General features: G+C 46.6%; 12 non-coding genes and 2 pseudogenes across 12 annotated transcripts; all 14 read right to left on the reverse strand.

Moving 5' to 3' along the window:
* Window positions 1-544: 544 nt before the first annotated feature.
* LOC114548735 (U1 spliceosomal RNA) lies at window positions 545-707 on the reverse strand. Its single transcript, XR_003691407.1, has one exon. It is a non-coding gene; the product is annotated as a U1 spliceosomal RNA (small nuclear RNA).
* Window positions 708-1,207: 500 nt separating this feature from the next.
* LOC114548730 (U1 spliceosomal RNA) lies at window positions 1,208-1,371 on the reverse strand. Its single transcript, XR_003691402.1, has one exon. It is a non-coding gene; the product is annotated as a U1 spliceosomal RNA (small nuclear RNA).
* Window positions 1,372-1,989: 618 nt separating this feature from the next.
* On the reverse strand, window positions 1,990-2,153 carry LOC114548731 (U1 spliceosomal RNA). Its single transcript, XR_003691403.1, has one exon. It is a non-coding gene; the product is annotated as a U1 spliceosomal RNA (small nuclear RNA).
* A 500-nt stretch (window positions 2,154-2,653) lies between these two features.
* LOC114548741 (U1 spliceosomal RNA) lies at window positions 2,654-2,817 on the reverse strand. Its single transcript, XR_003691410.1, has one exon. It is a non-coding gene; the product is annotated as a U1 spliceosomal RNA (small nuclear RNA).
* Window positions 2,818-3,441: 624 nt separating this feature from the next.
* LOC114548734 (U1 spliceosomal RNA) lies at window positions 3,442-3,605 on the reverse strand. The gene has a single exon (XR_003691406.1). It is a non-coding gene; the product is annotated as a U1 spliceosomal RNA (small nuclear RNA).
* A 500-nt stretch (window positions 3,606-4,105) lies between these two features.
* On the reverse strand, window positions 4,106-4,269 carry LOC114548745 (U1 spliceosomal RNA). Its single transcript, XR_003691414.1, has one exon. It is a non-coding gene; the product is annotated as a U1 spliceosomal RNA (small nuclear RNA).
* A 506-nt stretch (window positions 4,270-4,775) lies between these two features.
* LOC114548733 (U1 spliceosomal RNA) lies at window positions 4,776-4,939 on the reverse strand. Its single transcript, XR_003691405.1, has one exon. It is a non-coding gene; the product is annotated as a U1 spliceosomal RNA (small nuclear RNA).
* A 616-nt stretch (window positions 4,940-5,555) lies between these two features.
* LOC114548747 (U1 spliceosomal RNA) lies at window positions 5,556-5,719 on the reverse strand. Its single transcript, XR_003691416.1, has one exon. It is a non-coding gene; the product is annotated as a U1 spliceosomal RNA (small nuclear RNA).
* Window positions 5,720-6,215: 496 nt separating this feature from the next.
* On the reverse strand, window positions 6,216-6,408 carry LOC114548738 (uncharacterized; annotated as a pseudogene).
* Window positions 6,409-7,023: 615 nt separating this feature from the next.
* LOC114548737 (U1 spliceosomal RNA) lies at window positions 7,024-7,181 on the reverse strand. Its single transcript, XR_003691409.1, has one exon. It is a non-coding gene; the product is annotated as a U1 spliceosomal RNA (small nuclear RNA).
* A 505-nt stretch (window positions 7,182-7,686) lies between these two features.
* LOC114548746 (U1 spliceosomal RNA) lies at window positions 7,687-7,850 on the reverse strand. Its single transcript, XR_003691415.1, has one exon. It is a non-coding gene; the product is annotated as a U1 spliceosomal RNA (small nuclear RNA).
* A 621-nt stretch (window positions 7,851-8,471) lies between these two features.
* On the reverse strand, window positions 8,472-8,635 carry LOC114548732 (U1 spliceosomal RNA). Its single transcript, XR_003691404.1, has one exon. It is a non-coding gene; the product is annotated as a U1 spliceosomal RNA (small nuclear RNA).
* A 500-nt stretch (window positions 8,636-9,135) lies between these two features.
* Window positions 9,136-9,298, reverse strand: LOC114548736 (U1 spliceosomal RNA). Its single transcript, XR_003691408.1, has one exon. It is a non-coding gene; the product is annotated as a U1 spliceosomal RNA (small nuclear RNA).
* Window positions 9,299-9,908: 610 nt separating this feature from the next.
* LOC114548739 (uncharacterized) lies at window positions 9,909-10,047 on the reverse strand (annotated as a pseudogene).
* Between the last annotated feature and the right edge of the window lie 348 nt (window positions 10,048-10,395).

Consider the following 10,395-nt stretch of genomic DNA (forward strand, 5'->3'; position numbering starts at 1 on the left):
CAATGCATAATCCCAGAGTTCAGTGCTTTTAGCATTATCTCAGCTTGGCAAGCTGTTTCTGCATGTGAGAAAGCAAACCTGCTTCACAAAAGCCTTAAACCTAAGCATGCTAGCATTGGCAAAATGTTCAGAGGACATTTTTGCCACAAAGAGAGAACAACCTTGGAGCGGAGAACACGCAACTCATTTGGTCCCACCCAAAAGGCCACACCCACTTCTGACTGCCATCTGAATCGCAGGCATTTTTCTACATTTATGTTCACAGCTTACACCAGACACTGCCGTGACAGCAAAGCTGCAACTTCCTGGACTAAATGCAAAAGGAACCGAAAGGCCTGAAGACGATGTAGCGCCACTGACTCAAAATTTGAACACTTCATGTTGCAGCACATTCCAAGCCAAAAGTCCTGTATTGTTTTTTTTTTCAACATCACGATCACGAACGCAGTCCCCACTACTGACTGACTCCAAAGTTTGAACACTGCACGTTTGCAGCACATTCTGAGCCAAAAGTCCTGTATTGTTTTTTTTTCAACATCACGATCAGGGGAGAGCGCGAACGCAGTCCCCCACTACCACAAATTATGCAGTCGAGATTCCCACATTTGGGGAATTCGCGCGGTCAGCATAACCGGAGTGCAATGGCTAAGCCTCGCCCTGGGTGAACCACCTTCTTGATCATGGTATCTCCCCTGCCAGGTAAGTATGAGTTGGATGAGCCAGAGAAAGGGGCTTCATTCCCAGACACAAAACTCTGTATGACGGTTTCTACAATGCATAATCCCAGAGTTCAGTGCTTTTAGCATTATCTCAGCTTGGCAAGCTGTTTCTGCATGTGAGAAAGCAAACCTGCTTCACAAAAGCCTTAAACCTAAGCATGCTAGCATTGGCAAAATGTTCAGAGGACATTTTTTGCCACAAAGAGAGAACAACCTTGGAGCGGAGAACACGCAACTCATTTGGTCCCACCCAAAAGGCCACACCCACTTCTGACTGCCATCTGAATCGCAGGCATTTTTCTACATTTATGTTCACAGCTTACACCAGACACTGCCGTACAGCAAAGCTGCAACTTCCTGGACTAAATGCAAAAGGAACCAAAAGGCCTGAAGACGCGTAGCGCCACTGACTCCAAAGTTTGAAGACTGCACGTTGCAGCACATTCCAAGCAAAAAGTCCTGTATTGTTTTTTTTTCAACATCACGATCAGGGGAAAGCGCGAACGCAGTCCCCCACTACCACAAATTATGCAGTCGAGATTCCCACATTTGGGGAATTCGCACGGGTCAGCATAACCGGAGTGCAATGGTTAAGCCTCGCCCTGGGTGAACCACCTTCTTGATCATGGTATCTCCCCTGCCAGGTAAGTATGAGTTGGATGAGCCAGAGAAAGGGCCTTCATTCCCAGACACAAAACTCTGTATGACGGTTTCTACAATGCATAATCCCAGAGTTCAGTGCTTTTAGCATTATCTCAGCTTGGCAAGCTGTTTCTGCATGTGAGAAAGCAAACCTGCTTCACAAAAGCCTTAAACCTAAGCATGCTAGCATTGGCAAAATGTTCAGAGGACATTTTTTGCCACAAAGAGAGAACAACCTTGGAGCGGAGAACACGCAACTCATTTGGTCCCACCCAAAAGGCCACACCCACTTCTGACTGCCATCTGAATCGCAGGCATTTTTCTACATTTATGTTCACAGCTTACACCAGACACTGCCGTACAGCAAAGCTGCAACTTCCTGGACTAAATGCAAAAGGAACCAAAAGGCCTGAAGACGTGTAGCGCCACTGACTCCAAAATTTGAACACTTCATGTTGCAGCACATTCCAAGCCAAAAGTCCTGTATTGTTTTTTTTTTCAACATCACGATCAGAGGAGAGCGCGAACGCAGTCCCCCACTACTGACTGACTCCAAAGTTTGAACACTGCACGTTGCAGCACATTCTGAGCCAAAAGTCCTGTATTGGTTTTTTTTCAACATCACGATCAGGGGAGAGCGCGAACGCAGTCCCCCACTACCACAAATTATGCAGTCGAGATTCCCACATTTGGGGAATTCGCACGGGTCAGCATAACCGGAGTGCAATGGTTAAGCCTCGCCCTGGGTGAACCACCTTCTTGATCATGGTATCTCCCCTGCCAGGTAAGTATGAGTTGGATGAGCCAGAGAAAGGGGCTTCATTCCCAGACACAAAACTCTGTATGACGGTTTCTACAATGCATAATCCCAGAGTTCAGTGCTTTTAGCATTATCTCAGCTTGGCAAGCTGTTTCTGCATGTGAGAAAGCAAACCTGCTTCACAAAAGCCTTAAACCTAAGCATGCTAGCATTGGCAAAATGTTCAGAGGACATTTTTTGCCACAAAGAGAGAACAACCTTGGAGCGGAGAACACGCAACTCATTTGGTCCCACCCAAAAGGCCACACCCACTTCTGACTGCCATCTGAATCGCAGGCATTTTTCTACATTTATGTTCACAGCTTACACCAGACACTGCCGTACAGCAAAGCTGCAACTTCCTGGACGAAATGCAAAAGGAACCGAAAGGCCTCAAAACGCATAGCGCCACTGACTCCAAAGTTTGAAGACTGCACGTTGCAGCACATTCCAAGCAAAAAGTCCTGTATTGTTTTTTTTTCAACATCACGATCAGGGGAAAGCGCGAACGCAGTCCCCCACTACCACAAATTATGCAGTCGAGATTCCCACATTTGGGGAATTCGCACGGGTCAGCATAACCGGAGTGCAATGGTTAAGCCTCGCCCTGGGTGAACCACCTTCTTGATCATGGTATCTCCCCTGCCAGGTAAGTATGAGTTGGATGAGCCAGAGAAAGGGGCTTCATTCCCAGACACAAAACTCTGTATGACGGTTTCTACAATGCATAATCCCAGAGTTCAGTGCTTTTAGCATTATCTCAGCTTGGCAAGCTGTTTCTGCATGTGAGAAAGCAAACCTGCTTCACAAAAGCCTTAAACCTAAGCATGCTAGCATTGGCAAAATGTTCAGAGGACATTTTTTGCCACAAAGAGAGAACAACCTTGGAGCGGAGAACACGCAACTCATTTGGTCCCACCCAAAAGGCCACACCCACTTCTGACTGCCATCTGAATCGCAGGCATTTTTCTACATTTATGTTCACAGCTTACACCAGACACTGCCGTACAGCAAAGCTGCAACTTCCTGGACTAAATGCAAAAGGAACCAAAAGGCCTGAAGACGTGTAGCGCCACTGACTCCAAAATTTGAACACTTCATGTTGCAGCACATTCCAAGCCAAAAGTCCTGTATTGTTTTTTTTTTTTTTTTCAACATCACGATCAGAGGAGAGCGCTTGAACGCAGTCCCCACTACTGACTGACTCCAAAGTTTGAACACTGCACGTTGCAGCACATTCTGAGCCAAAAGTCCTGTATTGTTTTTTTTTCAACATCACGATCAGGGAGAGCGCGAACGCAGTCCCCCACTACCACAAATTATGCAGTCGAGATTCCCACATTTGGGGAATTCGCACGGGTCAGCATAACCGGAGTGCAATGGTTAAGCCTCGCCCTGGGTGAACCACCTTCTTGATCATGGTATCTCCCCTGCCAGGTAAGTATGAGTTGGATGAGCCAGAGAAAGGGGCTTCATTCCCAGACACAAAACTCTGTATGACGGTTTCTACAATGCATAATCCCAGAGTTCAGTGCTTTTAGCATTATCTCAGCTTGGCAAGCTGTTTCTGCATGTGAGAAAGCAAACCTGCTTCACAAAAGCCTTAAACCTAAGCATGCTAGCATTGGCAAAATGTTCAGAGGACATTTTTTGCCACAAAGAGAGAACAACCTTGGAGCGGAGAACACGCAACTCATTTGGTCCCACCCAAAAGGCCACACCCACTTCTGACTGCCATCTGAATCGCAGGCATTTTTCTACATTTATGTTCACAGCTTACACCAGACACTGCCGTACAGCAAAGCTGCAACTTCCTGGACGAAATGCAAAAGGAACCGAAAGGCCTCAAAACGCATAGCGCCACTGACTCCAAAGTTTGAAGACTGCACGTTGCAGCACATTCCAAGCAAAAAGTCCTGTATTGTTTTTTTTTCAACATCACGATCAGGGGAAAGCGCGAACGCAGTCCCCCACTACCACAAATTATGCAGTCGAGATTCCCACATTTGGGGAATTCGCACGGGTCAGCATAACCGGAGTGCAATGGTTAAGCCTCGCCCTGGGTGAACCACCTTCTTGATCATGGTATCTCCCCTGCCAGGTAAGTATGAGTTGGATGAGCCAGAGAAAGGGCCTTCATTCCCAGACACAAAACTCTGTATGACGGTTTCTACAATGCATAATCCCAGAGTTCAGTGCTTTTAGCATTATCTCAGCTTGGCAAGCTGTTTCTGCATGTGAGAAAGCAAACCTGCTTCACAAAAGCCTTAAACCTAAGCATGCTAGCATTGGCAAAATGTTCAGAGGACATTTTTTGCCACAAAGAGAGAACAACCTTGGAGCGGAGAACACGCAACTCATTTGGTCCCACCCAAAAGGCCACACCCACTTCTGACTGCCATCTGAATCGCAGGCATTTTTCTACATTTATGTTCACAGCTTACACCAGACACTGCCGTACAGCAAAGCTGCAACTTCCTGGACTAAATGCAAAAGGAACCAAAAGGCCTGAAGACGCAGCACATAGCGCCACTGACTCAAAATTTGAACACTTCATGTTGCAGCACATTCCAAGCCAAAAGTCCTGTATTGTTTTTTTTTTTCAACATCACGATCAGAGGAGAGCGCGAACGCAGTCCCCCACTACCACAAATTATGCAGTCGAGATTCCCACATTTGGGGAATTCGCACGGGTCAGCATAACCGGAGTGCAATGGTTAAGCCTCGCCCTGGGTGAACCACCTTCTTGATCATGGTATCTCCCCTGCCAGGTAAGTATGAGTTGGATGAGCTAGAGAAAGTGGCTTCATTCCCAGACACAAAACTCTGTATGACGGTTTCTACAATGCATAATCCCAGAGTTCAGTGCTTTTAGCATTATCTCAGCTTGGCAAGCTGTTTCTGCATGTGAGAAAGCAAACCTGCTTCACAAAAGCCTTAAACCTAAGCATGCTAGCATTGGCAAAATGTTCAGAGGACATTTTTGCCACAAAGAGAGAACAACCTTGGAGCGGAGAACACGCAACTCATTTGGTCCCACCCAAAAGGCCACACCCACTTCTGACTGCCATCTGAATCGCAGGCATTTTTCTACATTTATGTTCACAGCTTACACCAGACACTGCCGTACAGCAAAGCTGCAACTTCCTGGACTAAATGCAAAAGGAACCGAAAGGCCTGAAGACGTGTAGCGCCACTGACTCCAAAATTTGAACACTTCATGTTGCAGCACATTCCAAGCCAAAAGTCCTGTATTGTTTTTTTTTTCAACATCACGATCAGAGGGAGAGCGAACGCAGTCCCCCACTACTGACTGACTCCAAAGTTTGAACACTGCACGTTGCAGCACATTCTGAGCCAAAAGTCCTGTATTGTTTTTTTTTCAACATCACGATCAGGGGAGAGCGCGAACGCAGTCCCCCACTACCACAAATTATGCAGTCGAGATTCCCACATTTGGGGAATTCGCACGGGTCAGCATAACCGGAGTGCAATGGCTAAGCCTCGCCCTGGGTGAACCACCTTCTTGATCATGGTATCTCCCCTGCCAGGTAAGTATGAGTTGGATGAGCCAGAGAAAGGGCCTTCATTCCCAGACACAAAACTCTGTATGACGGTTTCTACAATGCATAATCCCAGAGTTCAGTGCTTTTAGCATTATCTCAGCTTGGCAAGCTGTTTCTGCATGTGAGAAAGCAAACCTGCTTCACAAAAGCCTTAAACCTAAGCATGCTAGCATTGGCAAAATGTTCAGAGGACATTTTTGCCACAAAGAGAGAACAACCTTGGAGCGGAGAACACGCAACTCATTTGGTCCCCCCAAAAGGCCACACCCACTTCTGACTGCCATCTGAATCGCAGGCATTTTTCTACATTTATGTTCACAGCTTACACCAGACACTGCCAGACAGCAAAGCTGCAACTTCCTGGACTAAATGCAAAAGGAACCAAAAGGCCTGAAACGCGTAGCGCCACTGACTCAAAATTTGAACACTTCATGTTGCAGCACATTCCAAGCCAAAAGTCCTGTATTGTTTTTTTTTTCAACATCACGATCAGAGGAAGAACGCAGTCCCCCACTACTGACGCAAAGAACACCCCCACTACTGAGCCAAAATTATGCAGTCGAGATTCCCACATTTTGGGGAATTCCCACATTTGGGGTCAACATAACCGAGTGCAATGGTTAAGCCTCGCCCTGGGTGAACCACCTTCTTGATCATGGTATCTCCCCTGCCAGGTAAGTATGAGTTGGATGAGCCAGAGAAAGGGCTTCATTCCCAGACACAAAACTCTGTATGACGGTTTCTACAATGCATAATCCCAGAGTTCAGTGCTTTTAGCATTATCTCAGCTTGGCAAGCTGTTTCTGCATGTGAGAAAGCAAACCTGCTTCACAAAAGCCTTAAACCTAAGCATGCTAGCATTGGCAAAATGTTCAGAGGACATTTTTTGCCACAAAGAGAGAACAACCTTGGAGCGGAGAACACGCAACTCATTTGGTCCCACCCAAAAGGCCACACCCACTTCTGACTGCCATCTGAATCGCAGGCATTTTTCTACATTTATGTTCACAGCTTACACCAGACACTGCCGTACAGCAAAGCTGCAACTTCCTGGACTAAATGCAAAAGGAACCGAAAGGCCTGAAGACGTGTAGCGCCACTGACTCCAAAATTTGAACACTTCATGTTGCAGCACATTCCAAGCCAAAAGTCCTGTATTGTTTTTTTTTTCAACATCACGATCAGAGGAGAGCGCGAACGCAGTCCCCCACTACTGACTGACTCCAAAGTTTGAACACTGCACGTTGCAGCACATTCTGAGCCAAAAGTCCTGTATTGTTTTTTTTTTTTTCAACATCACGATCCGAACGCAGTCCCCACTACCACAAATTATGCAGTCGAGATTCCCACATTTGGGGAATTCGCACGGGTCAGCATAACCGGAGTGCAATGGTTAAGCCTCGCCCTGGGTGAACCACCTTCTTGATCATGGTATCTCCCCTGCCAGGTAAGTATGAGTTGGATGAGCCAGAGAAAGGGGCTTCATTCCCAGACACAAAACTCTGTATGACGGTTTCTACAATGCATAATCCCAGAGTTCAGTGCTTTTAGCATTATCTCAGCTTGGCAAGCTGTTTCTGCATGTGAGAAAGCAAACCTGCTTCACAAAAGCCTTAAACCTAAGCATGCTAGCATTGGCAAAATGTTCAGAGGACATTTTTTGCCACAAAGAGAGAACAACCTTGGAGCGGAGAACACGCCAACTCATTTGGTCCCACCCAAAAGGCCACACCCACTTCTGACTGCCATCTGAATCGCAGGCATTTTTCTACATTTATGTTCACAGCTTACACCAGACACTGCCAGACAGCAAAGCTGCAACTTCCTGGACTAAATGCAAAAAGGAACCGAAAGGCCTCAAAAACGAACATAGCGCCACTGACTCCAAAGTTTGAAGACTGCACGTTGCAGCACATTCCAAGCAAAAAGTCCTGTATTGTTTTTTTTTCAACATCACGATCAGGGGAAAGCGCGAACGCAGTCCCCCACTACCACAAATTATGCAGTCGAGATTCCCACATTTGGGGAATTCGCACGGGTCAGCATAACCGGAGTGCAATGGTTAAGCCTCGCCCTGGGTGAACCACCTTCTTGATCATGGTATCTCCCCTGCCAGGTAAGTATGAGTTGGATGAGCCAGAGAAAGGGCCTTCATTCCCAGACACAAAACTCTGTATGACGGTTTCTACAATGCATAATCCCAGAGTTCAGTGCTTTTAGCATTATCTCAGCTTGGCAAGCTGTTTCTGCATGTGAGAAAGCAAACCTGCTTCACAAAAGCCTTAAACCTAAGCATGCTAGCATTGGCAAAATGTTCAGAGGACATTTTTTGCCACAAAGAGAGAACAACCTTGGAGCGGAGAACACGCAACTCATTTGGTCCCACCCAAAAGGCCACACCCACTTCTGACTGCCATCTGAATCGCAGGCATTTTTCTACATTTATGTTCACAGCTTACACCAGACACTGCCCGTGACAGCAAAGCTGCAACTTCCTGGACTAAATGCAAAAGGAACCGAAAGGCCTGAAGACGTGTAGCGCCACTGACTCCAAAATTTGAACACTTCATGTTGCAGCACATTCCAAGCCAAAAGTCCTGTATTGTTTTTTTTTTTCAACATCACGATCAGAGGAGAGCGCGAACGCAGTCCCCCACTACTGACTGACTCCAAAGTTTGAACACTGCACGTTGCAGCACATTCTGAGCCAAAAGTCCTGTATTGTTTTTTTTTCAACATCACGATCAGGGGAGAGCGCGAACGCAGTCCCCCACTACCACAAATTATGCAGTCGAGATTCCCACATTTGGGGAATTCGCACGGGTCAGCATAACCGGAGTGCAATGGTTAAGCCTCGCCCTGGGTGAACCACCTTCTTGATCATGGTATCTCCCCTGCCAGGTAAGTATGAGTTGGATGAGCTAGAGAAAGTGGCTTCATTCCCAGACACAAAACTCTGTATGACGGTTTCTACAATGCATAATCCCAGAGTTCAGTGCTTTTAGCATTATCTCAGCTTGGCAAGCTGTTTCTGCATGTGAGAAAGCAAACCTGCTTCACAAAAGCCTTAAACCTAAGCATGCTAGCATTGGCAAAATGTTCAGAGGACATTTTTTGCCACAAAGAGAGAACAACCTTGGAGCGGAGAACACGCAACTCATTTGGTCCCACCCAAAAGGCCACACCCACTTCTGACTGCCATCTGAATCGCAGGCATTTTTCTACATTTATGTTCACAGCTTACACCAGACACTGCCGTACAGCAAAGCTGCAACTTCCTGGACGAAATGCAAAAGGAACCGAAAGGCCTCAAAACGCATAGCGCCACTGACTCCAAAGTTTGAAGACTGCACGTTGCAGCACATTCCAAGCAAAAAGTCCTGTATTGTTTTTTTTTCAACATCACGATCAGGGGAAAGCGCGAACGCAGTCCCCCACTACCACAAATTATGCAGTCGAGATTCCCACATTTGGGGAATTCGCGCGGGTCAACATAACGGAGTGCAATGGTTAAGCCTCGCCCTGGGTGAACCACCTTCTTGATCATGGTATCTCCCCTGCCAGGTAAGTATGAGTTGGATGAGCCAGAGAAAGGGCCTTCATTCCCAGACACAAAACTCTGTATGACGGTTTCTACAATGCATAATCCCAGAGTTCAGTGCTTTTAGCATTATCTCAGCTTGGCAAGCTGTTTCTGCATGTGAGAAAGCAAACCTGCTTCACAAAAGCCTTAAACCTAAGCATGCTAGCATTGGCAAAATGTTCAGAGGACATTTTTGCCACAAAGAGAGAACAACCTTGGAGCGGAGAACACGCAACTCATTTGGTCCCACCCAAAAGGCCACACCCACTTCTGACTGCCATCTGAATCGCAGGCATTTTTCTACATTTATGTTCACAGCTTACACCAGACACTGCCAGACAGCAAAGCTGCAACTTCCTGGACTAAATGCAAAAGGAACCGAAAGGCCTGAAAAAGCGCCACTGACTCCAAAATTTGAACACTTCATGTTGCAGCACATTCCAAGCCAAAAGTCCTGTATTGTTTTTTTTTTCAACATCACGATCAGAGGAGAGCTTGACATGATCCCCACTACTGACTGACTCCAAAGTTTGAACACTGCACGTTGCAGCACATTCTGAGCCAAAAGTCCTGTATTGTTTTTTTTTCAACATCACGATCAGGGGAGAGCGCGAACGCAGTCCCCCACTACCACAAATTATGCAGTCGAGATTCCCACATTTGGGGAATTCGCACGGGTCAGCATAACCGGAGTGCAGTGGTTACGCCACGCCCTGGGTGAACCACCACGTGTAGTAGAGAGAGACAGGTAGAGATGGTGCTTGAACCACATCTCGATTTGATTCAGCCCTCGGACCTGGTGAAATATTAACCTAAGTCTGTTACATCATATGGATACAACTATAAAGATACAATGTGCCTGTTCCCAGCATTAACACTTTGCGATGGTTAGTTTGTTTCCTGTGATGATATATGCTAAATGTAAAGTTCACCTTGTACACTTAATAGCCTACAAATCATCCACGGGATCAATTACACATCACATCAGTTTGCCCCCCAACACGGCGTTTGTTCCTGGGGAGATGGATCTGTGCGTCCCGCCTCCCGTGCGCCATGGATGTCTGAGGCTCAGCAACTACTAACTAT

This window comes from Perca flavescens, chromosome 21 (assembly GCF_004354835.1).
Source record: "Perca flavescens isolate YP-PL-M2 chromosome 21, PFLA_1.0, whole genome shotgun sequence".
NCBI lineage: Eukaryota > Metazoa > Chordata > Actinopteri > Perciformes > Percidae > Perca > Perca flavescens.